The 25,816-nt window shown below is 27.6% G+C and overlaps 1 protein-coding gene, 1 long non-coding RNA gene and 1 pseudogene across 2 annotated transcripts in view; 1 reads left to right on the top strand and 2 right to left on the bottom strand.

The window, feature by feature from the left end:
* LOC110636702 (uncharacterized) overlaps positions 1 to 25,816 on the bottom strand; it is a 172,631-nt pseudogene that overhangs the window by 5,874 nt on the left and 140,941 nt on the right.
* LOC110649205 (uncharacterized) overlaps positions 1 to 25,816 on the bottom strand; it is an 82,406-nt gene that overhangs the window by 6,942 nt on the left and 49,648 nt on the right. The window lies entirely within an intron of this gene.
* On the top strand, positions 6 to 15,132 carry LOC131174826 (uncharacterized). The gene is made up of 3 exons (XR_009145053.1): positions 6 to 473; positions 14,467 to 14,523; positions 14,692 to 15,132. It is a non-coding gene; the product is annotated as an uncharacterized LOC131174826 (long non-coding RNA).

The following is a 25,816-nucleotide window of genomic DNA, read 5'->3' as shown; positions in this document are numbered from 1 at the left end:
TCTCTCTCTCCCTCTCTCTCTCTCTCTCTCTCTCTGTGTGATAGTCGTAGCCGTCACTGCTTCCTATATCTCTCTCCTGTTCACTCCCTAATCCTTTCCTTTTTCTTTGTGAAACCGAGCCCCTCTAAGGTATTGATGGTAAAGTTTCAATTTAGTTCTTATTTCTTTGTTTTATTTCGATTCTTTGTTTGCCATTCTAATTTCTATACTTCCGGCATATCTTGACGGACCATGAAACGCAGCTTCCCAACGAAGTTGAGAGTGGGGGCTAGTTTAGTTTTCACTTATTTGTTTCTTTTCTTTTTAATTTTATCTATTTCCTGGGTAATTGTTGATGGACATATTGCTAGAAGGTTGAGTTACTTCGTCTAATTCAAAAGCCTAACTAGGGTGAACTTCAATATTGAGCTGTTTTAACAAAGAGGATTGAACCCAAAGGATTTCATTTTCCTCTCTAGATTGTCCTTCTGCAGGTTTGAATTTCAATTTCCTCTCTAGATTGTGCTATTTCTATTGACATTTTAAAGAAATATTTGATCAAATCTCACTAATTTTGAATCCTAACTTTAGAGCAGGCCGTATTTTGTGCTTGTTTGCTTGCTTTTGTTCAATGAAATTTTGAGTTTGTGGTTGCTTGGTCTCTGAGAAAGAGGGAGATGAGATAAGAAATTTTGTTTTTAAGTTTGAAGGAAAATTAACTTTGTTTTGAGTATATTAGTTTTTTTCCCCCTCTGGGTAATGGAATTATTTTTGGATAGAGTGAGTGTTTGTGAATCTTTTTTTATTGATTGATTTTTTGGCTTGATTGATTATTCATGGATACGTATAATAAGAAATTTGAATTGCAGAGCCATAGGATATAAAATTATGTTCAAGCCTGTCATGATGCTTTATGTCTTAGGTCCCTTAATTTAGAGCAAGAAACTTATTATGGTCTAGTTTCCTCCATATGAAGCCCATCAAATTGCTTTGTTTTGAAATATACACTAGCTTAGGAGTTCAGTCACAGTACGTATAAGCTTAAAAACAATCTTAACATATGTTGTTATGCAGTCAAGGCTTGAATTTTTTGTGGCTTTAGCCTACCAGTACCAAGCAATTTAGGTAAGAGCTTAGCCTAGCCTCACAATGGAAATTGGTATTCAATTTTATGTTATGAAATTGTATAAAATTAATTACCAATAGATTCCATCGGTTGCAATGAACCTCATTGATAACCTCAATTACTAAGATTTTGAAATTTGTTGGTAAATCGGTAGAAAATTTAAAAAACTAAAAATATCAAATATTACAATCCATTGGCAAATTTACCATTGGATTTAAAAAAAAAAGTTGGTAATTTTAAAAAATTTTAAAAATATATTTTTCAATTAAAATAATAAAATTTTTATTATTTTTAAGATTAATTATTTTTCTTATTTTATTATTATAATTGTGTTTTGATTTTATGACTAATAATTATTATAAATACATTATAATGAGAGGAAAAAGTGCTATTTAAAAAAGACAAAAAATAGATATTAGGAAAGAAATGAGGAAAAATTATATTAATATTGAAAATGGAAAATATAAGGTAAAAAATTAAAAGAGAGAAGAAAAAAATTAAAAATACGTGGAAGAAAAGAGACAGAGACTGAGGCCTGATATTTAATCATTTATATGGTTTAGTTGGTGAAGTGGGAAGTTAGCTTAACTATTGCTGAGATTTAAAGAATAATGAAGTATTTTTCTAGTTACTGAAATTATTTATTAAAAAGTTAAAATATATCTAGTGCAATTATAAAAGTTTCACTAAATTTTAAATATATTTTTTTCCTTTAATTATAAATAAAGATAATTTGTAAATGAGTTTGAACCTAATAAAATCAAATAAAAAAAATTTAATAAATTTTGGTTCATCGTTCAGAGTTTTGCTTTTTTTTTTTTTTTTTCCGTATGAATAATTTAATGAAAGGATAAAAGCTTACCTTCCAGGACAAGGATTTGTTGATGATAAAACCACGGAAGTTTGGTAGGTCCCTCAGCTTCAAATCTGTAAGTTCGGGAAACTCAACCTCGTCGTCCACTTCGCTGTTGTTGAAAATTCCCTCCATCTCTTTGCAGATCTCTACAGATATTTTATGAAGTTGTCTCAATCCTTTAGCCATGGATAGTGGAATGAAGTACTTCAACACATCACATGACTGTATATTTAATTCTCTCAATTTCCCAAAGTATGGAAGCTGAATTTCTGGTAACCGTGGAATCCCCTGTAGTGCATCAACTAAGTAGCCCTGTTCAACACATTCATCAGTTGATATTACCTCCAAATTTGTCACTTCTATCAAATTCAAGACTTCAGCTTTCCCCATCAAGACTTTCATCCCAGTTTCTTTAATATCACTTGCATCATCTCTAAGTTGCAACACTTTCGCATAATTACTGTCAGCTACAATTTCATTTGTGCAGCCTACACAAATTTTAAATCTTTCTAAGTTTCTAAAGACTGAAACTTCAGGCAAAATGGAGGCTTTTGGTACAGAAATTTCTAATGCAGTCATATGATGAGTGTCTAGCTCGCTGAGGCTTGCATTGGTTTTCTTTCCGTCTTCCATGGGTTCCCATTCCCCAAAGTAAGATGGCAAATACAACTCTTCCAGTTTAGACAGCTCTAACAACACACCTGATGGAACGCATTCAAGGTCATCGACCCTCCTCAAGTCCAGCAACCTTAGATTTTTTAGTAATCCTATTTCTTCAGGTAACCTTAAGCATTCACCATGAATTTCGAGTATTTCTAGTTTGACAAGAGCTCCAATGGCGCGTGATGTGGCAGTGATGGGACACTCGAAAACAAAGCTAGAACTTTGAGTTCTTTCATCCCTTCACAAAAGATGTTTGGAAGGCCTGGTGACCAACGATGATCCCCAATTTGCAAGAGTTCAAGCTTCGGATACTCCAAATCATTAAGCTGGTCACTGATTTTTTCATACAAAAATGAAATTGCAGTGCAATGTTTGTACCCATCTTTCTCTCGCCACTCGTTCATTTTAGCCTCACTTTGTAACGTGTGCCATTGCTTATCTCTTGAGGCAATTGATATGGCTACATCGCGGACAATATCATGCATTTTGACATGGTCATGCCGATAACCTTCAAGCAATAAAAATGATTCTTTAAGTTCATCAATAAGATTATGGACCCTAGTTCTTGCATTATGCACTTTATCAACATTTTTAAACAACCGTAGGCCCATTCCATATCTAACCAAATCTTCAACCAGAATATCGAAATCTTCAGGGAACAAACTACAAAGCAGAAAGCATGACTTGGCCTCTTCGGCTTCCAAAAGCTTGTAACTTAATTCAATTCTGGAAAACACATCTCTTGATGCGCCTTGCAGGTTAGAATTCTTTAGCTGTTGGAGCATATCATCCCATTGGATTCTCCCTTTGTTTTTTAATCCCTTTGCAATAGTTACAATAGCAAGAGGTAAGCCTCCACATTCATCTGCAATCTCAGTTGCCGTGTGACGCAAATCCTGGTCAATGGAAATGCCTGCCATCTCTCTAAAAAGATCCCAAGCTTCATCCTTTGTTAAAACATCCACAGGGAAATTCTTTTCACTTTCCATTTTATTGCATTCATCTATGTTACGTGAAGTCAACATAATTTTGTGTCCCTTTCTCTCCTTTCTCTCTCTCCTTGAAGGAAGTCCTATTTTTTCAAAATCCAACTCGCGCCAAACATCATCCAATATTATGAGGATCTTCTTACCATGGTTTATAAGCCCCTGACGAAGCATGCCTGCTCTTTTTAACTCATTCTCATCGTCCAATTTCAATTTCAGCCAAGATGCAATGTCACCTTGTATCTTTTTGATATTAGGAGTTTGGGACACTACTGCCATTCCAACGACATCAAACAATTTCTCTCTTTCAACTCTTTGCACAAGCTCTTTTACCATCGTGGTTTTACCCACACCACCAGCTCCACATATACTGATCATGCTAAGGTTGTCATCGTTCAAGGCCTCCCAGACTTCATTTTTAATTGATTCCCTTGATCTAAAATCCCTAATGCCTTCAGTAATGAAAGATGATCCTAGGTTGGTACCTGGATGGGCTATGTCACCGAAGTTTTCAGCCCGTTTGAGCAGATCAAGCACCGTCTCTGTCATCTCTTTAGCTTTCTTGCTCAAGGAATAACGTGACATTGGATCTGGACAGTTCGTGTTAAAACACTTGTTCACGTTCGTTTCATTTTGAAAAAATTCATTGCCCTTCTTACTGATGTCATCCACTTCCTCTTGCCATTGAATTATTGAATCAGCAGTGGGGCCAGCTACATGTCGGTCCACGACAGTTTTCTTATCTTTCAGTTTCTCAAGCTCCTCTTTCAGATTCTTGATGTTAAGTTCGTAGCCAGTTAGGTAACCAATATGTCGGCTGATAGGGGCCACCAAGGCTTTAGGAATTTCAACAGCAATTGCACTTGCAACAGCAATGAGAATCTCCATTTCTCTCACTCTATTTCTAGAATAACCAAGACCTGAAACACAAATGCCAACAAGAACAGTAAAAATAAAATAAAATAAAAATAAAGGAAGGCATATATGTGTATATAAAACTACAGATACAAAATCCAAGGATAGATTACTGACAAACGGAAAACACCGATAAACAAAGTTAGTTTTTGTATATTGAGCATACACAAAACTGCAAGAATCAAAATTTTACTTCATTCATTTTGAACAATAAAACTAACAAAATAAACAATAGAATAAAAATTAATTAAACAATAAAATAGATTATATAATAATATCACTGATTTTGAAATTTAATAACCACCAAATGTAATTAATCCTAGAAAAAAATATAAACTTAAAAAATAAATTAAATTGAAATAAATATTATATAATATATTAAAATGAAATAAAATAAATCACCCTTTTTTTAATAGTGCATCCATAATAACAATTATGCAACAAAATAAATTATCAGAGTAATGAATAGGGATATCGAAGGATATTTATATCTATCTATATACTATATAATAGTATATTACAAGTCAATTTTCTCATTCTTACTTGATTACTGCTATGAATTTCAAGCATATTTTTTATATTTTGATTGAATCATTATTATATTTATTTTAAATTAAAAAAAAATAATATTTATTTATAACTAGTTATGATTTTAAGAATTTAACTATATTAATCATATATATATTAAATTTATCAAAAATACCCTTCATTTTTCAAATTAATTACAATTATATTTTTACTATTAAAGTTAATTTTAAAGTTTGTATAAATTTAAAATTTTTAATTCTACTTAAATTAAATTAAAAATTTTATAAGAAGTAATTAACTAAAATAAGAAAGTAATAAGTGAAAATAAAAATTATTATTAATCTGTGACCTATAATAACTTAGTGATGAAAATTTGTCATTAAAGCCATTGATAATACTTAAGCAATAAGAAGTTTTTCTTTATAAAGTCGTACACGCTTTATCTATAGCTAATACTTTCGATAGGAGAAACAATTTCATATACATTTGTCACTAATAATTGTACTTCTATTAAAAATCTTATTATAATTCTATATTCTTAATTCTATAAGAATTATTAATTTTTTAAAAAATATTTAGTTTATTAAAATGAAATTAATAAACAATATTAAATACCCAATCTTACTTATGCCAATTTATTTATTTATTTTAAACATTTACAAACTTATAATATTAAATTATAAAATTATTATTAAAAAAATTTAATTAAATAAGAAAATTATATTTATACCTATGGATATAAAATTGTAATCCTATTCAATGACAAATATTTTATTTATTATAAAGTTGTAATCCTCATAAGGTAATGTTCTGTATAGTTAGTTTATTTATATTTTTTTATTTACTTTTATTCTTAGAACTTACATTGATATGTATAATGAATAGTTAGACTCTCTTAATTCCTATGCAGTGTATTGAGTTGAGTTGAACTCCATAAATTATGTTATTTTATTTATTTTTTTATATAACATATGTTGGGTTTGGTTATATTTTTTTAGAATGGTTTGTGTTACTATAGCTTTGGAGGCCTTATGACAATTCAAATCCTAGTGTCAATTCGATCTATGTGACTAAGTCATGACAAAAATTTCCACTTCTAATTAAACCTAAGTAAATTGATATTAAAATTTTATATAAAAATAATCAATTAACTAATACAATATTACTTTTAATAGGAGACGCTTATTTATAAAGGAAAAGAAAAAAAAGCTTTTTCATAGACTTCTATTTTAAATAATTAATTGATTAATGAAGAAAAAATTTTATTAATTTTTTTAAAAAAATTATTTTTAAATGGCATCTAAATAATTTTTTAATTGCTTTTCAAAATACGTTAGTTATGGAATACTGAAAAAAGCAAAATAAAAGGCAAAATTTTGAAAAATAATTTAATTTTAAGTCTAGGGTGTTTTAGTAACTTTTTCATTTTTAATTAAATTAATTAAAGTATTATTTTAAAATAATTTATAATATATTTTAAAATATTTAACTACTATATTTTATTTTGATAATCAATAATAATTGTTGATAAAATATTATTTTATATATATATATAATATTCTTATTCATTTTTCATTTATTCTCCATTATATTTTTACTTTCTTTCTCTCACTCTTTCAATGATAATTAGTGGTGTAATCTAGTTGCTCCTACTTCACTTAATATATTATCAAGTTCAAGCTCGACCGATTATAAAACTCAAAACTTAGAAACTCAACCTGTAACATCCATGTCAATTTTTCTGAAAATTAATATAACTTAAAAGCTTTTAGATTTAACTGCAGGAGGTAAGACTAGTCGAAAATAGTTCGCTCAGCTTTAGGTAGTTAATTGTCGACCGTCTTGTCTCATCCTCCATTGAGATCACTTTAAATCATCATTCAAAGTTTTTTTTTTTTTCTCTCTCTGCTGCCCTTGTTTATCGTTGTTCTAGGCTCTCGGGAGTTGCTGGTGCGTGCTTCACCGATGGGATAGCCTTACCGATCGCTAGGTTGGATATTGCCAGAGAAGAAAGCAGTGGCAGAACTTGATCATATTATTTAGGAGGTGCCGAACATAATTATAAAATAATTCATTAACTATTTGTATTCACTCAAAATTAATATATATATATATATCTCAAAATATAGTAAAAATAAGTAAAATTAAAAATTTTATTTTAACTTAAAAATAATCGATAAATAAAAAATATTAGTAATTAAATCAATATGAGATAGTAAATAATACTTAAGTATCGTTTATAATTATTAATTGGATTCATAATTACTAATAAATAGGTTTTTATATATTATAAAAATATTTATATTTTAAATACAATTTTAAATTTTTTAATTAAAAAATATAGAAGTGATTGGGGCTATGGGCTTGGAGGGCCATGCCCACTCTAGTCCCCATGTATTTCAGCCCCGGAAGAAAGGGGGAGAGGAGGTAAGAAATGGGTTTTGGTTTTTCGCCTTTTTTGCCCTTTTTTTTCAAATAATATTAAATTAATATAATACTATTTAATTAAAATAAAATCTAAAATATTAATAAAATAAATTTAAATAAGCTTTAATAATATAAATAAAATCAGGAATAATGATAATAAAATAATAATAATAATAAAATAATAATTTTTTAGAAATTAAGATTGTTACACATTATTACTCCAACCTCACTTTCACTTCCTAGAATTCTAGATAATAAAATTTTTAAATCTACCCTGTCATTCAACTAATATATTATTAAAAAAAATTATAAGATTAGTAATAACTCGTGATTATAATTAATAATTTTATAAGTAATTATAAAAATAAATTTAGTTAAATTTTAATATCTAAATAATTGTAGAAAATATTTAAAATTAACTAAAATTTTATAATAGAAAATATTAAAATTATATGACAGAAAATATTTTATATACTTTTCATTATATAAAAGATAATAAAATAGAAAAATAATTTAATAATTTAATTTAACATACTAATAAAATAAATTACTAATATTATAATTAATTAAATTATAAGTAGATGAAGTTAATAATTTTTATTTTTTCTATAAATAATTATAATTTAATATATATATATATATATATATATATATATATATATATATATTAAAATGGCAAAAGCCAGCCATGGGTTACATTATCAGTGCGACGCAAATTTCATTAAGTGGTGCCAGGAATTGAATCCTGGCTCTCTCATATTTATTTTTTTTAGTTGAGGTTCAATGGTCTGATTTATTGGAATAGATTCAATTCATTGGAATAGTAATGAGGTTTAATATCTAAATCAGACTAAATTAGGTATAAATTTCCGATTGAATTGATCTAATTAACCGGTCCAATTCCCTTTATACTGAAAAAATATTTCATTTCTCAATAACACACATTCTCAAAATTCAACTTTTCTTAATATTTATAATTACTAGACTAACTTAACTATTGAAGGCTCCATTTCTGAAATCTCTCCAATAATGGCATTCTCTTCATTTTATAGAGGTTTCGATGTTATAACATTAAAAAAGTAATACAATCAACGTTCTAACATTAAAGAAGTAATACAATTTCACCTCATCTCTAGATAAAATTATGATTCCCTTAATATGAATCAGTTATTCCATATGGGTAATCATATATGAAATGACAAACTAATTATACAGTAACAATTAAGTTATAACAGATCCATAAAATTTGATTTTATCAATGTGTTAAAAACTTTTTTTTTTAAATTATAACTATCCATTTATACTTAATTATCCTCTTATAACTTATTTGTCATTACGTGTCAAATACTGATATAGAATCACAGTTATACCATATAATTTCTCTTCAACAATAAGCTCTACATGGCTAGTCACCATGGCCCATATTTACTAATAGTATGATGATCAATCTTGAAATCTATAAGTTGCAGTAAATGTATTTGATCTACAAAATATTTAAGCATCAAATAAATTCATACCAAACAAAAAATTAAAAAGCAAGTATATTTATGAATGACTTACCCAGGAAAAAAAGTTTAGCAAAGACTTCAAAATTCAACCTATGGTACATAGAAAGGCAAGAATATCAATTATAGCGAGACTGCATGAAAGAAAGAAAAATAAAGATGATCAACTGTTTGACAGGGAAAGCAATTTCACCAGTGACTGTACTTGCAATGGCAATGAGAATCTCCAAGTAGGATTGAGTTTTGTCTCTTAAATCTGCAACAGAATACAACTATTTTTCAGAATCAGCCAATCATAAAAATAGCAAGAAAATCATTGTTACTAAAAAATTCTAGTTAGTAGCAAGACTCAAAATTTCATTTAATTTCTTGAAAGTTAGCTGCCAATGTGCTAAAATTAATAACTAAAGTTCTTATTATTAAAATGTTTTTAATGATTGTAATTTTAATTATTTTCTTTTTATTGCAAATTTAATTTTAAAAGTTATTTTATTGATTAAGATTAATTTAGTATCTACAAATAAAAATAATAATAATAAAAAAAGAAGACAAGCACACCAAGCATCCTGGTATGGCTGAGCATTCGGTCAGTTCGGTTCAAAATTGAACCGAATCAAAAAAACTGAAAATCGAATTTTATGAATTACTATGAACCGAATCGAACTAATTTTAATAAAAAGTCGAACCAAATCAAATTGAAATATTCGGTTCGATTTCTGTTCAATAATTCGGCTTCAAGCTCTTTCAAATTTCCAGGTTGATTCAACCAAATTTTGAAGAAACAAAAGAAACCGATACGATCTAGGGAATAAATACTTATTATTTCAATACAAAACTCAAAAAAAAAAAAAAGAAATCAATACCCATATATAGAATGATTGCATGAATAAAAAATTATACAAATACAAACTGAAAAAAAAATCAATAAATTAAAATACCCACAAGATTTTAAATTCAATACCCATATACAAAATCAATACCCATATAGGAAATCACCATACAAATACAAACTGAAAAAAAATAAATCAATAAAATACCCACAAGATTTTAAATTCAATACCCATATACAAAATCAATACCCATATAGGAAATCACCAAACAAACCCAAAATAAAAATACTATGAATACAAACTGAAAAAAAATAAATCAATAAAATACCCACAAGATTTTAAATTCAATACCCATATACAAAATCACCATACAAACCCAAAATAAAAATACTATGAATTCAAACTGAAAAAAAAAAAAAAAAAGAATATGGTGAGAATCAAGAACCTGACGAAGTAGAATTTGTAATCAAGGAGGCAAACATAGATGATCGGGAGTCCTCGTATATTACTAGAACGAGCCTACATGGAATCGAACACAGAACCTGTAGCACTTAGAAGAATTTTTTACCACTGAGCTACAAGCACCTAATATAGTTGGTTTTGTTTTAAATTATATTTATATCGGTTTGGCTCAATTCGATTTTTCCTTTAAAAACCCGAACCCAACCGATTAAATCCATTTCTTTAAAAATTAAAATAGAACCGAACTGAACATATAAATCGAACCAAATTTCTTATTCAGTTTGGTTTGATCGGTTTTTTAGATTTAAACCGAACTATGCTTAGCCTTAGCTCCTAGCTTAAGTAACTAGGCCTGGGTTCACCCGTGATGGTCAAAACCCAGGCTCATGTCTTGCTAGCCCAGGCTTTCGCAGAAGAAGCTTTTGTGGTTTTTCTTGCTACTGTAAATTTGAAGCTTTTTCCCAATAGGTAACTGCAGGAAATGGCATGATTGATTTCCTCATGTAGTAAGCAGATTATAACGCCATATTTATGGGGGGATAAGGCAGAAAGTTTGTTTTGGTTTCATTCTTGGCTAGTAAGAAGGGTTTTGGGCTCTCTTCTGTGCTTGGTTTTCGCTGATCAGAAGCTGCAAGTCTCTTTGTCTAGAAAGCCTTGGATTAAGACTCTAAACTGTGTGTGTCTGGTTAATTAGAATAAACCTACATCTGAAACATGAATGTATCCACCGAAAATTGTAAATGAAGAAAGAGAAAAGCAAGCAAATTAAACTTACAAATAGAGTCCGTTGGAGCAAGAATTTTCAAGAGAAACAAAAATCAACAGGCATAAGCATGAGATGAGTGGCTAACAAGTGGGAACAGTTCCATCTCTTTGCAAACAGCAAGAGGATCAGTGAGTGCAGAAAGCTCAAACATACGTAGAAAGCCAAGAATCAAAGAAAATAGCTCATTAGCTAAGAGAAGATCCGTATCAGTGCATATGTATAAAAACATACGACTTGTCAATAATTCACCACACATGTCCTTGTCTGTCGTAGCAAATAATTCAGCAACCATTATCTTTTTCGGTAATAGCAAATTGAAATAAAATATTACATATTATATATCAAAATAAAATAAAATAAAATAAAGCACCTTTTTTTTCTCTCTCTCTTTTATCCATCCACCAGCAAATGTCGTCTTCTTTTATATATTATATATTGAATGGTATTTTTGATAAAATTAATATTTCTTCTTTCTATATTTATATATTATATAGATATATAAATAGATAAATTATAATTCGAGTCATGTCCATTTCAATTGAAAGTGAAAGGAAGAGAATTCGGCACAAAGACAGAGGAAATTTCCTGAGAAAAAAAATGATAAAAGTTTTGGATGAATGCGCTGATTTCCAGCATTCACACAGCACAAATACGTCACAAAAATAAAAGAAATTTCCTGAAAAAAAGAAGATAAAAGTTTTGACTAAACGCGTTGATTTCTAGCATTCACACAGCACAAATACGTAACAAAGGAAATTTCCTTTAAAAAAGCTTGCAAGTTGCGACAAACACTCTTTTTTGGGACAACTGTGTCCAATATTTCTTGAGAAGGGACAATTGTATCTAATCAATTTGATATTCTTGATTTATTCTTATATTTTATTGATAAGAAATTCTTATATATATATTTTTTAAGAAATTTTAGTTATTAATTTAATAGCTAAAAGAAAGCAAGCTATATATTAAAGGAAATTAAGTAAGGAATGCCCTCAACATATGTTGCTCAAAATTTAGAATCAGTGTTCTTATTTTCATTTTTCATTTTTTTTTATTTTAAAAAGCCCTGCACACAGAAACTGTCCTTATGATTTGAAAGGTAAATCATATAATGGAGCAAATAATTAAAATATATATCTAAAGATGATAATCAAACATTAAAAATATAAAAACCACTTTACTCTTCCGCTTGCAATTTGGGATCTTGAAGGACTTGAAGTAGTTCTTCAGCTCCACCTTCCTCAGTAACATCTTATTCATCCTACGTAAGGTCTAGTTGATCCCTTGTATCAACCTTAATATTATATATGCTAAGCATGCATTTGAATGTCATGATATGATAAAGAATGGAATTTATTTTAGCATAGATTATCATATTGGAATGTGATTTATTGTTTGATGAGTTAAATTCATGAAATATTATTTAATTTTAAATTACTTTTCATATAAATTTTAAATAACACATGCATTTTGTCAAAATATTTTAAAATTTACAGTACTCAAATATTAAGGTGATTTTAGTTTAATATAATTAAGTTTGTGACTCTAATAGATTTTTCTTTTTTTTTTTTGAAAAAAAAACTTATATGTTACTGAATTAAATCTTATTTTTTAAAATTCCACCTTCCAAAATTAAGGTCAAGTTCATCCTCCTATCATCCATAGTAACATCAAGTTCCTGTCCAATAATTGAAGTTTCTAAGGACAATTATCATATTATACTAAAAGAGGGCTATCATCCATAGTCATTATCTATATATTTTTTTATCTTTTCTTTTTAATTTTTATTTTGTTCAATTGTCTTTACTTTGTTTAAGTCTTCCCGTGTTTTCATATAGTTTGAAAATAACAGAGGCGTTAGGCATATGTAAATAATAGTTAAGCTAAGTTTCCATTTTACTTCATATTATAAATAACTATTTTATTGCCTAAAAAAATCATTGTTAAATCATAAATGTAAATATAATTTAATAATAAATAACCTTGCCTTCTTTTCTTTTTTTTTTTTTACTTTAATTTAAATTATTTAATTATTATTATTTCCATTAAAATAATTTTAAAATAGTATTCAAAGTCATAATCATTTTACTATAACAATCCGAAATTTTTAAAATTATAAATAAAATAAAAAGGAAATATTATGTTATTAATATTATAGGATTTATTTGAATTGATTTTAAAAATGAAGGAAGATAATAATAAGAAGAGAAACCCAAAACGCAGTGCACAGCTCCCCCCCCCCCCCCACCCCCCAACTCTCTTTTCTCCCCAATTCTCTCTCCTCCTCCCTCCTGTTTTTCTTCGTGCCGGCGAGAGATCCGTTGCCGGTGACCACCCCAGTGGCTCCAGCATCGACCAGTCCACCTCCAGCCGCCGGAATGAAGAGAGAAAGGAGAGGAATCCGTGTGATGGGGAGAGGACCATCCAAGATCGTTTCCGGCCATCTCTGACGACGGGAAGACAAGGGACGCCGGCAGCGAGCTTCTAGCAGCACTGGGTTCCTCGTCCAACCAAGACTCGCCGGTTTTAATGGATTTTTCCGACGAGTTGAAGAGAGAGAAAGAGGCGAGAGAAAGTTGAGGCAGTGAACTTTTCGATCATTTTCCCGGCGATCCGACCATCGAATCAAAAATCTGAGACCACCGATGGACTCAGGACGGCGAAATCTTCTAGATAGGACCAGTCCTGCTCCGATCGGACACTGTTTGAAAAAGGTAATAATCGGACGGTCCAGATCGCTTGGTGAGATTTTCGCACTTTTCGATTCCCAAAAATTTAAAAATAATTTTATGATAATTATTAATAAATTTGAAATTAATTTAGATACAATCGGATCAAGGATAGCTCACTAGCGCCGGGACCACATTTTCAGCCAGATCTGGCTGTCCGACAGCCCGTCTCAGAACGTAGTCGATATTATAGTCAAACCGAGTATTTTCAAACATTCCGGGCGTGTTTCAGGTGTCAGATTTGGTATAGGTAAATCCGAACTCTAAGGTGCTCATTTTCGGCTAATACTAATTTAAAATAAAAATTTCATAAAATATTTGTGGATGATTATAAAATTATAATTCTTTTTGCAATAATCTTATAACCCTATTAAGGACCGCGAGGCAAAATTTTATAATTTTTAGAGCTCATTTGGATAGTTTTTGCAAAAGGGTTAGTTGTAGGGACTAAATGATAATTTTTTAAATTATGGTTGTTGACTGTTTGGGTGGGCCCAGGAGGGGCCTTGTGGTGTGATTGAGTTGTGATTGTGTGATTTACGGATTTAGAAGTGTTATTTAAATCTTTTTACAGGTTGGGTAGGTCCTAGGTATAGGGGAGACTCTGTTGGATTTTCGATATGAATTAGGCTGTCTGTTATTTCTTTAGAGTCTTATTTTGAATTAGTACTAATAAATCTATAATATAATTATCTAGGTGATTGAGGTCAGCTATTTTCTTCCACCCAACAGCCACAATAGCCTCTGGTGTACTGTGAGTAAAATATTAATTTTAATTATAATTTCAATATTATTATATATTCAGGCATGCCTATACATCACTTATAATTATGTATCTATATAGTTAAATACTAGGCACGTTTTGTATTGCATTCTTAATTGATGAAATGCTATGGATGTTGTTTGTGGTAATTTGGAGCAGTGTGCGTGCGTTGGCGTGCGTGTGGTATGGTATTGGATATGGACAGGACGGGTAAACACGGCTTGAGAGACACTCGCTGGGACCCGGTCATTTATGGATAAGTCGGAGTAGACACGGCTTGAGAAACACTCGCTGGAACCCCGCATTTGGTTTATTAAGTGAAAGTCTAACTTGAAAGACACTCGCTGGCAGAGGTTAGATTAAGAGAGCTGTATAGGAGATCAGCTCCCATTTATGTACTGTTTGAACAGTGTTGGGTGTGTGAGTGCTCCAAATTGCCTTTTTGCTGTTATGATATGATGTGTATAAAAATTTTGATAGTGTTGCATTCCACTCTTTAGGATGCATTAGCTTTAGATAGCTATAGAAATTGTACTTAAAATTGGTATTTTACTCTCTGAGTCGAACGCTCACTCCTGTTCACCATATTTTTTCAGACTATAAGAGGAGACATTTTTTAAGAATAACCTGTTTCTTTCCTCGCAGGTTATGAAAAAATTACTTAACTATATTATTATTATCTAAATTTGTAATTTAGAACTCTGCATGTACTAGTAGTAGTATTAATCCTGTCATTGACTGTATGAATTTAAGTTTTTGTATTAATAAATGAAAAATTTTTTATGAGTTTTAAATAGTTTGTAAATGATATAACAGGGTTGAGTTAGGCTCCCCTAATTTTAGTTTCTGATAATTACTAGGTTAATTTGGCTCGAAATAAAATTTTAACAATTTAATTTAAATTATTTTATATGCATATTGGGCCTAAATTGTGGGTCTGGTCATGGGTTTGGGAATAGTAAGGCTTACTACGGGCCTCGGGGGCTTTATGCCGGTCCAGGTCCTAGTGCCGGTCTGGCCCATAGGTTGAGTCATGATATTTACCATGTTAAATTTTTTTTTTATTTTTAAAAATTTTTCAAATTTATTATTAAAAATAAATACTTTCTTTTTAATTTTTACATAACATATTTTAAATTTTTTTTACATTATATATACTTTTTTTTCCCTTTTTAATTATTTGAATCATCTAAACTAGAGCAACCTTATCAATAATTTCAGTGCTTATCATATCATAATGATACATGCATTTTATATAGTCTTTTAAGTTAGATTTCATAGTTATTTTATGAATTTGTTAGTTATTTTTAGTTAATTTTTCATAATTATTAATTTTTAGACTAATTTATAATTTTACTTTTATTTTGTAAATAAAATGATATTTTTCAGAAATTAAAAAGTAATTGTGTAAGAGAGAGTTATTTCTAAGTCCAAAAGTATTAAAATAAAGATTGAAAATTGAAGAATATGAAGTTATCAAAATCTGCACAACTTATTGCACAGGCTGCGCAGCTTTTACATAGAAATCAAAAGTAGAATTTATTTATATTTAATGAACTAAAAATATTGTATAATTATTTATATTGAAAAATAAAAAATTTCTTAATGTGCCACTGATTTGTGATATGAGGTTTGAAAGGGTCAAATAAGAAGGCTAAGGATAGATTGAATTTGCCTGATGAGCAAGTTGGTCAAAGTCAATTTTAATATACACACGGAGGCTGGAGATATCCTTGCTGCTGCTCTTCTAGGCTTGTGGGCCAATAAGAAATTCCCCAATTGACAGTTTTGTCCCTAGTTCTGTGGTAAACTTTAGAAGAGTAGGGGCAATTTAGTACATTGAGAAAAGTATGGATTTGATGTGATATTTACTTGAAGCACACGCTGCATTTAAACTAAAAGTTATGACCCAATGGACAATTGGCTCCACATCTCACCCACTGCCTCCCCAACTAACCTCGCTCCGAGTTAATCTGAAATAAAATCAAAATTAATATAATTAAAATTAAAAAATTATTATTTAATTTTTTTATTTTAATAAAATTAATTATTTAATTTTTTATTTTAAAAAATAAATTAAATAGTTCATATATTTTTTTTAATCATTTTAGTTTAATATAATTAGGTTTGCGACTCTAGTAGAATTTCTTTTTTTTAAAAAATCTTATAAGTAATCAAATTAAATCTTTTCAAAATTAAGGGCAAGTTCATCCTCCCTACCATCCATAGTAACATCAAGTTCCTGTATAATAATTGAAGTTTCTAAAGGACAATTATCATATTATATTAAAAGAGGGCTATCATCCATATTATTTTTCTTATCTTTTCCTTTTAATTTTTATTTTGTTCAATTGTCTTTACTTCCTTCAAGTCTTCCTATATTTTTATACAGTTTGAAAATAATGGAGGCATTAGGCGTGTGTAAAAAATAGTTAAACCAAATTTTCATTTTATTTTATATTATAAATAACTATCATGTTGCCTAAAAAAACCATTGTTAAATGATAAACATAAACAAATACTTTCTTTTTAAATTTTACACAATGTATTTCGAAATTTTTTGACATTATATATATATATATATATATTAGTTATTTGAATCATCTGAATTAAAATGAACGCTTGAATCTCTCTTAAATTTTTTTATTTTGATGTTTTATATTATTACTTGAATTTCTTTTTTATTTTATACTTATTTATTTTAATTTTTAAAATTAAGGTCAAGTTCATCCTCCCTAGCATCCATAGTAACATCAAGTTCCTCTACAATAATTGAAGTTTCTAAAGGACAATTATCATATTATACTAAAAGAGGGCTATCATCCATAGTCATTATCTATATTATTTTTTTTATCTTTTTTTTTCTAATTTTTATTTTATTCAATTGTCTGTATTTCCTTTAAGTCTTCCCATATTTCCATACAGTTTGAAAAGAATGGAGGCGTTAAATATGTATAAAGAATAGTTAAACTAAGTTTTCGTTTTACTTTATATTATAAATAACCATTGTGTTGCCTAAAAAAATCATTCTTAAATTATAAACATAAATATAATTTAATAATAAATAACCTTGCCTTCTTTTCTTTTCTTTATAATTTTTTACTTTAATTTAATTATTTAATTATTATTATTTCCATTAAAATAATTTTAAAATAATTATAATATTCAAAGTCGTAATCAGCTTTCCATGTTATGGTTTTTTTTTTCTTTATTTTTAAAATTTTTTAATTTATTATTAAGAATAAATACTTTCTTTTCAATTTTTACTTAATATATTTTGAAATCTTTTGGCATTATATATACTTTTTTTTTCTTTTTTAATTATTTGAATCACCTAAACTATAACGAACGCTTGAGTCTCTCTTAAATTTTTTATTTTTGTGTTTTATGTTATTACTTGAATTTTTGGTTTTATATTTATTTATTTTAATTTGCAAACCAATTAAGTGTGCATATATAATTTTAAATTATTTTTTAACTATTTTTTTTTGTTATCACCATTTTGATTTTTTTAAAATTATTTGAGTATTTAAAAATTGAATTTGAGTTAATTATTACTATTTTTATTAAATCAATTTTATTTTATGAGAAAAAAAAATTTATTTTATACATCAACATTATATTTAAGACATTTATCTCATTATGAGAAAAGTATATAAGCTACGAATTGTTCATCTATTTTAACAATATTTCTTCTTTTTTTTTATTTTTATTATTTTTTTCAATATAAACACTACCTTAAACTATTTGATTAACATTATTACTCTTTTGTTGTATTATTATTATTATTATTATTATTATTATTATTATTATTATTATTATTATTATTAAAAAATAATGTTTTATAGATATTTTCATAATATCTATTTGGAGTTGTTGTTAGTCTATTAAATGTATAAATTTAGTCTTTAAGTAACAAATAGTTAAATTTACTATGCTCTTAAATTTGGATGTAACCTACAATATATTTAATTTATTTTTAATAATTAAAAAATATTTTATAATAATGCGCATATATATTATTTTTATATGAAGTCTACTAATTAAGATATAATTACCATAAGAAAAGTGTTAAATTTTTTTAGTGGTTTAATTTACTTTTTTTTTTTAACTAGTATTACTATTATTTTCTTTTATGTTTAGACCTTGAAATTAATTTTTTTTTATTATCAAATTATATTTTATTCAATGTATTATAATAAATAAATGATAAATTTTATATTATTGATATAAGTTGGTGTTAAATTAAATTATATACACATAACTAATGTACAATATAAATATTTTTATGTATTACTAATATTAATATAATAAATATAAAAATACCCACAGCATTAAGCGTGAGCATTAAAAGCTTGTACACAGCTAAAGGAAGGCATGCGTGCAGTTAAAAGAAATTAGGACTTTGCATATAAAAGAGAAAGCTTGGGTGGGCCAAGAGAATAAAAGCTATTAGCAAATAGATCATACCTCTTTCTTCATGTTCAACAATTAACTCAGTTGTTGAGGGCTAGAGATCCTATTAATTGATGTTTTTCATAATTTTTTTTTTTTTTTTTTTTTTTTGAGTTCCTTTAGCTTTGGCTTGTTTAATGATCCATAAGAGAATGTCTTCATCTCATTACATGCCCAAAAATTCAAATTCAAGAGCATAAATTCCACTATAGAAATTAAGCTCTTAAGATTAGGTGAACTTCGAAGTTGTAAAGACCTTAGTTGAGGAAACACAATTGATTTTTTCCTTTCTTGCTTCTTCTTTTTCATCCTTTTCTGTAACTATGATTTCCTCCGACATATAGCAACTCTTTATATCTAGTTCTAGGAGTTGTTCAAGACCCTTAGCCACAAAAACTAAGAATGTGTTTCACAAACTGGCACGTATACGAACTTGTAGCTTTTCAGCTTCTAAAAGCCAATGACATTTTCTAGAATTTTATTGAATATGTGCATCAGTTTTGATAGATCTAACAATGGACTTCTTCAAGATGAGAGAATGTTACAAAATATCCTCCATCAATATTCATTCTTGGGTACTCAAAACATGTCCATCAATGAACCACACCTACACATACTAAGCTTTTTCCAACTTTTGAAGGCACTCTTTCAAACTGAACAGAATGAAATTCACCAAATTTTCAGAGTTTTCAACTTCCAAAACACGTACATTGCTTAAATTGCCTTCTGATTGTTGGCCATTCTCTATCCTTCTCAAAGTTTTCTTCCAATAGATGAGTAATCTTATCAATAATTTCAATGCTCATCAACTCATAACCACAAAATAAACAATTAAACACAAATATCCATTACTATAATTTGGGAATGCAAAATGTTAAGTATTGATTAACTTGATTATACAAAATTACTAATTATTGAAAAGGTCTTTGGCCTCTAGAATTTTATAGTTTTGTTTGAAAATTCGCTCTTAATTACCTCTAGATGTTACCTACTAGAACTATATTCTAAAAATCCCCGATATAGGAAACTAAAGCTAGTGTGATTTTCACCAATCAATTCTAATTTGTATTGTTCTAAGAAAAGATAGCCAGCCAAAAAGAAAAGAAGAGTTTCTCTATAACCTTTTAAGAGAATGTTGCATTAAGGTGTCCCGTTAATGGATTGTTCTCATCACTTATTTTTAGTTTCTCTAGCTTTGGCAAGTCAAGAGCATAAGTCCCACTATAAAAACTATAGGATGTGTGAATTCGCAAATGTCAGAAATTTTAGCTGAGGAAACACGATCTGGTTCATGCTTGCTTCTTGTTCTTCATCCTCTTTTGCAATAATTTCCATAATCCTCTTGCAGCTAGCAATCTCTATTTGTTATAGCTTTACTAGAAGTTTGGCCAAGTGCGGAGAGAAAAGATACTTAAATTGTCACAAGAATTTACCTTCAACAGTTGCAGGTTCCAAAAGGCTGATTTTCTGGTGGAATTTTGAACCATATATTCAGTAACTAAAATAAACTACTTAAAATGCAACTCTTTTAAAGAATTAAGGATTCTAATAGTGGCATGGTTCTCCTGGAGAATCAACCCTTCAAATGAAAATATCACTTCCAATATATCAGATTTCTCCATTCTCAGGTTTTCCAAATTTTGCAACACCTCAATCAATTTGGATGGAAATGCATAGCATGTCCCTGTCTTCTCATCAATGTGGCTTAATCCTCCTCCTTGTTCTTGACAAGTGAAGCCTTCCAAATCAACATATTATATTAACAAATAAGTCCAAATACATATGTATGTATTTACGTTGTAAATGAAATTTTATATAAAAAATAAATAAAAATAATATTAAATTAAAATATCCATTTATTTCATATGCTCATTTATTTGAATAGATCCTAATAGTAATGCAAAGTACCTTTCCCATGTATACTTCGAAATTCTAAATTATTAGAAATTAAAAAATGAAGCACATTTCACTCTCTTCCTTCTTTTAGCAACCCTCGAACTATTGAGTTTGCTATCAAGTCCATTATTAGAGGGGTTATGACTTATGATAAACTTTTCTATTAAAAAATGATGAGCTTGAAATTGCAAATCAAAATGTCTTCATATTAGGACAACTATACAAGTTCAATCCTTTTAACAGGGGAAAGTCAAGAGAAACATGACTGTCAAGGTAAAAGCCACCAGTTTTGGCAGTCTTACAAGTTCAAGTAAATACAGGTGAAGAAACACTATTTTGTTTGTTCCTTTTTTTTTTTTCATGTTCTTGTGTTTCTGCAACAATATATTCTATCTCCAAACAGCACCAATTGTTGGGCTACGGCAGGAGGAAAAATTACTTTTAGCAAATCACATGCACACAAATGAAGGTATTGCAAATTTGGTAATAGTGGCCAATTTGATGGAAGTAATATGGAAATCATTTCCACTGGTTCGATACTTGATTGAAGTTGTCCATTGTTCATTTGATATGTACTCAGCTGTTCAATATCCTATCAATAAACATATTGAATAATAATGGATCTAATTCATCAAGGAATACTTCATTAATTGCTATTGTTAATGTGAGGCTTGCTAATTCATTTAGTCAATGACAACAATATGAAAATCAATGAAAAATGATAGTACTGATAAAATGTGCTTGGACATTATGAAAAATGGAAGAATTCAATCCAATAAAATTTATCTGGTAGTGTTACAATTCAATTTTTTAAATTAAAAAGAAATTATTTTGAAGGAAATAAAAAATTATGTCCAAAGGGACACAATAAATTTGTACGAATTTAATATATTTAATATAGTGACTACTATTAAAATTAAATTCAAGATACTCTTATATATAAATATGGATAAATTTTGGAGCTCCTAAGATTAAAAATTCAAGCACATTCCCTTTTGTTGAAAACATTTTTTTTTTCTCCCTTTCTCTTCTTACCAACCCTTGAGTAATTAAGCTTCTTGGACGAATGATTTTCTTGCCACCAATAATATCACTTTGATCAAAATTTTTATTCAATGTTGGGGAGCCCAGAATTGCAGCACAAAGTGTCTTCATTTTGGGACAACCAATTAATTTCAATTGTTCAAATGAGAGCCGATCAAAAGAAATATGACTATTAGGACAGAAAGCCACTAGCTTTGGTAGCTTCCAAAGATCAAGCAACACTAACTTTTTTTTTCTGCAACAATATATTCTATCTCAGAACATCCACAGATAATCAATTTTTTAAGTTGCACCAATTGTTGGGCTATAGAGGGAGGAAAAACCACTTTTAGCAAGCCACAACTACCCAAGTTAAGCTCTTGCAAATTTGGCAGTCATGAGCAAAGCGATGAAAATAATGTAGAAATCATTTCTATTAGTCTAATCCCTACTTGATCTTGGGGATGCTCAATTTCTACACTATTGTTCATTTGGGATGCATTTGGCTATTCCATATCCTGTTTAACAAAATATGTACTTGGCATAATGGATACAATTCATGCTTAAATTTTGTTTGGCAATTTCTTTGAAATTACAAGATATGATTTTATAAAAATTTAATTCCCTTAATTAAAAGAGCTATCAAAACTCATCAACACACCCTAGTTAGAATGGTTCTGTTTCCATTTCTTCCTTTTACAGTTTCATTCCAAATTTAAATTTTTACAAATTATAAATTGATAAAAATGACCTTACACTAACAAAGTTATCTTTTTTAATCATTTAAATTCTCTAAACTCTATGTTCATACAAGTAAAATTAAAATATCCCTCAAGCTCTTCCTAAAATAGTCCTATCCCCATTTAATCGTATAATATGAAGGTAATTAAATTAGCAAACTAAAGATATACAAAATGTATTTCAGTGTGCTGCTTAGGGTGTGTTTGGTTTTATTACTAGAACTACTATTTTTTTTTTAAATATATTAATTAAAAAGTATTAAAAAATGATTTGAAATTTTAATAATAAAAATGTCTAAATAATAAAATATTTTTTTTTTCAATTTTTTTAACAACATTTAAAATAATACTTTTTGTAAAAAATATTTTTTTTCCTTCGAAAGACATTGCCAAACAGTCTCTTATTCAAACTTTTAATATAAGATTGCACATAATTTAAATATCAATTAAATATTATTGACTTTGTTAATCTAGCTTCTTGCAACCAAGATATTTGAAAAGATAACAGTTTACCTTGTAGATCATGGATTCGTTGATGATGAAACAAGGAATTTTGGAAGGTGATCCATCTATAAGTTCAGGAAACTCAATCTCATCTTCCACTTCATTTTTGTAGAAAATTTCCTCCATCTCCTTGCACCCCAATATAAATATTTTATAAAGTTGTCTCAATCCTCTAGCCATTGATAGTGGAACGAAGTACTTCAACTTACCACATGAACGTATTTTCATTTCTCTCAAGTTCCTAAAGTATGAAAGCTGAATTTCTTGTGATCGTGGAACCCTCTCTAATACATCAACTAATAATTCTTGTTCAACACATTCATCAATTGATATTCTATTCAAATCTAGAAAACCATAATCTTCTACCTCATGGAGAACTTTCTTTAAATTTTGCACTTCTATCAAATTCAAGACTTCAATTTTCCACATCAACAAAGCACAGATTCCATTTTCTATAATATCACTAGCGTCTCCTTTAAGATGCAACAGATTCACTGAATCTCTATCAACTAATGATCCATATGCATATTTGTGATCTGTAAAAATTTTAAATCTTATTAAGTTTCTGAAGACTGAATCTCTAGTCAAAGTGGAGGCTTTTGGTACAGTAACTTCCAATGTGGTTATCATATGATGAGTCTCTAGCTCGCTGAGGCTTGCATCGGATTTGTATCCATCTTCCTTGGATTCCCACTTCATCCAAAATGATCCAATTTATCGTTAATTAAAGGTTAAATGAATAAAATACTTTTAGCCTTTAATTTGAAAAAATTAAATCTATGAAATTTTATTCTATTAAAAAAAAAGTCACTGCATCTAAATTTTATATTTAAATCATTAATACATTTAATTTGAAATAATTATATCTTTTATTTAAATATAAAATATGCATATATTATAACTAGAATATAATTAACAAATATATTTGTTATTAAAAAATCCCCATTATACTAAAATATTTATATCACGTTCATGTCCATATTTATAATTATGAACACATTAAATACATGTCAGCGTGATAAGATACATTTAAAATTAAGATGGTTAAACTATTTTTTTTTTTAATTTTTCATGATTTATCTTATGAGTAATTATTACATTCACTGCATTAATAAATTTCATAATGTGATAATCTTCTATTTATATAACTAGCGTGATGTTCATGCTGAGCATGAATAATTTATAATTTTTATTATATTCTAAATAAGATAAATTATTACTAAATTAATTTTTAATTAAAATTTTTCTTTTATTTAATTTAATTTAAATAAATTTTAATCTATTATAATAATAATTTTTTTAATTAATTTATAGTATAATTAATTAAAATACCTATTTATTTCTTTTTATATATATGTTAATAATAATTTATATGATTACTTCGATTAAAATGTAATAAAATTACTTTATTTAAAAAATAATTTAAATTTCATGAAATTTTTTTATTTTATCTCATAATTTATGTAAATTAATTTTTTTTATATTGTAGAAAATATATTAAATTAATGAGAAAATAATATTATTTAAAAAATATATAAATATAATTTTTTTTATTATTAATATAGTAAAAAAAATATTAAATTACAAAAAATGAATTGAATAATTTAATTTTAACAATAATGAAAATATGTAGCATTATTATTAATTAAAAATAAAATTCTATTATATTATTTTTTTAAAAATTATATCTTTAAATTTTTATAAAGTGTAAATTTTTTTTATTAATCTAATATATTTTTTATAAAATAATTCTTTCACAAAAATAGTTATTGTTTTACATAAATTTATGATATAAGATAAATATATTTTATAAAAATTAAAATTTTAAAATATTGTCATTTTTTATTAATATAATAAATGTTAAAAATACATACTATTTTTTAAAAGGCAGATTTCATAATTTTAATATTGTAGCTTTAATTTTTTTAATCATTTTTACTTGTAATTAAAATTTTGATGTAATCATATTTGTATTCTATTTTTAAAATTCTACTTCTATATAAAAATATAGTTGAGAGATAATTTATGTATAAAAATTTAGATATTTAATTAAAATTTAAAAATATTTCTATTAAAAATTAATGATAATAAAATATGTATAATTGAAATATTAGTTATAACTATATTTGATATATAATTTTAATGAAAGATAATATTAAAAAGTTTAAGAAATATTAAATAATAAATTTATAAAAAATTAATAATTAAATTAATATTAATTAAATATATTTAAATAAATAAACAAATTTTGATAATAATAACTAATAACTTTGAAAGAAATAATATATGATGCTCCTTACCCGTTTACAGTGTAATCGAGTAAAACGTCCCACATTCGGTGTCGGAGCACCCTATATTATCCTGCCCTGTTCATTGTTAATTTTAAATTTCATAGAAAACATGTGATAAATTTTTTTTTTATCACAAATTATTTCTATGGAAACCCGGACAGATTCTCGTATGTTTTATTAGCATTTGGCGAGTTTCAATTTTTACCTATTAAAAATAATTTCATATCTCATATTTTCATATGTCATATCATATCATTTCTGCTCATACAATTTCAAGAAAATATATTTTTCATTCGTATGGAAGTTTATATACAAAAGTTCACAATTTTATTTACAATCCAAAATATAATTATAATTTATATACAAAGTTCAAAA

The sequence above is a fragment of the Hevea brasiliensis genome, chromosome 16 (genome assembly GCF_030052815.1).
Source record: "Hevea brasiliensis isolate MT/VB/25A 57/8 chromosome 16, ASM3005281v1, whole genome shotgun sequence".
NCBI classification, from domain to species: domain Eukaryota; kingdom Viridiplantae; phylum Streptophyta; class Magnoliopsida; order Malpighiales; family Euphorbiaceae; genus Hevea; species Hevea brasiliensis.
Note: the sequence above shows the minus strand (reverse complement) of the source record. Positions and strands in the feature narration are given on the sequence as shown.